This window comes from Bos taurus, chromosome Y (genome assembly GCF_002263795.3).
Source record: "Bos taurus isolate L1 Dominette 01449 registration number 42190680 breed Hereford chromosome Y, ARS-UCD2.0, whole genome shotgun sequence".
Classification (NCBI taxonomy): Eukaryota; Metazoa; Chordata; class Mammalia; order Artiodactyla; family Bovidae; genus Bos; species Bos taurus.
Window position 1 is genome coordinate 46,560,873 of NC_082638.1, and position 1,610 is coordinate 46,562,482.

Here is a 1,610-nt window from a genome sequence, read left to right on the forward strand (position 1 = left end):
CTCCCCCGTCCTGGGATTCTCCAGGCAAGAACACTGGAGTGGGTTGCCATTTCCTTCTCCAACGCATGAAAGTGAAAAGTGAGAGGGAAGTCGCTTAGTCATGTCCGACTCTTTGTGACCCCATGGACTGCAGCATACCAGGCTCCTCTGTCCATGGGAATTGCCAGGCAAGAGTACTGGAGTAGGGTGCCATTGCCTTCTCCATCTAACTTTGTGACTTATCCTCAAAGGTTACAAAATCTTGGCATTTGCCAGTGACACGGACCGACCTGCAGAGCAGCAAGCAGGGTTGGAAGCACTTGCCATGAACAGCTGTATGACATGCGCCTGCGTTCTGCATTCTCCCATCACCTTGGACAGCTTCACAGTACCAGTCACATTGGCCTGATCCATGTGGGGACAGAAAACAAGGACCTTTGGGCTCAGCTGACTTGGAGAACCTCTCTCTCGGTGTGCACCTATCTAGGTCATTCCTTGTCAATGTTGTGCCCCTCTTGCTAGCCTACCACCCTTTATGGACAACAACATTCTGAGTGAGGCCTTCTGTTCTTCCTATCTGTGTAGCTTTATGTGTGCACCTGTCTACATGTGCCCCCAAGGGCTATCTCCATGTAGCAGGAAAAGGCCAAAGAGACGCCTGAGCCTCCAAGAGCCCCAAGAGACTGTGATAGGCCTGGGTCTTATCCAATGTTGTGAGAAAGGTGCACATGGATACAGGGTCTCTTCAGATACAAAGATTGGAACCTGAGGCCATAAAGGTAAGGTGGCATTCCTACACGTCCTCCCTTCTGTTTAACACTACCCATGCACATGGAGTCCCCAAACAGATGATGCCCTGCAAAACCTTCCCTTTGTGGGCCCACAGCTCATGCCTCCCTTGGGCGGAAAGCAGCTTTTCTATCTCAAAGGCACCAAGACGGCTTGAACCACCAAGGCCACAGTGATTTGCTAGATGTCAAGACTCTCTTCCAGTTGCTCTCATTAGGCCCAGGTAGGACTCCCTACAGTCACACATCTCTGCTTGCCTACACAGCCCACATGCCAAGGAAGCCAGCCTCCATTTGGGCCCAGGAGCATCCAAGACGGTCACCTGGAACGCAGCTTCCCTCTGAGCATCACCTGGTTTCAGGTCCCCTATGACATAATCGGAGATTTTGCTTCAGCGAGACTGCTCGAATTCTCTCAGATGCAGACGCACACTTTTGCCCCTCAGGCCCCCAAAGCCAGTGGCAAGACCCCAGAGGAAAGAAGAACTTCACGTCAGGACTTTCAGCACCCACCATGGCGTATCTTTGGCAGGACTGCTATTGCCTAGACCCTGGACCCTGAAAACCAGCAGGCCCCGAACTGCCCCCAGGGGCTTCCCTGTCTCCCACTCTCCTGAGGTCCTTTGGGACATGCAATTACTCCTTGCTCACTCCATTCCCTCCCTCACAGGCTCATCCGGGCACAGGGTCAAACACGTACAACCACCTGTGCTTTCCTCGCCTTTCTGCACTGCCAGGGAGGCAGGCTGGAAGTGCCTGGAGGCATGCCACACTCAAATCCTGTCTCTCCTAGGATGCCTGTGGTTTTGCATCCTAGGAGAGATGCATCCCAAATGCATCCCC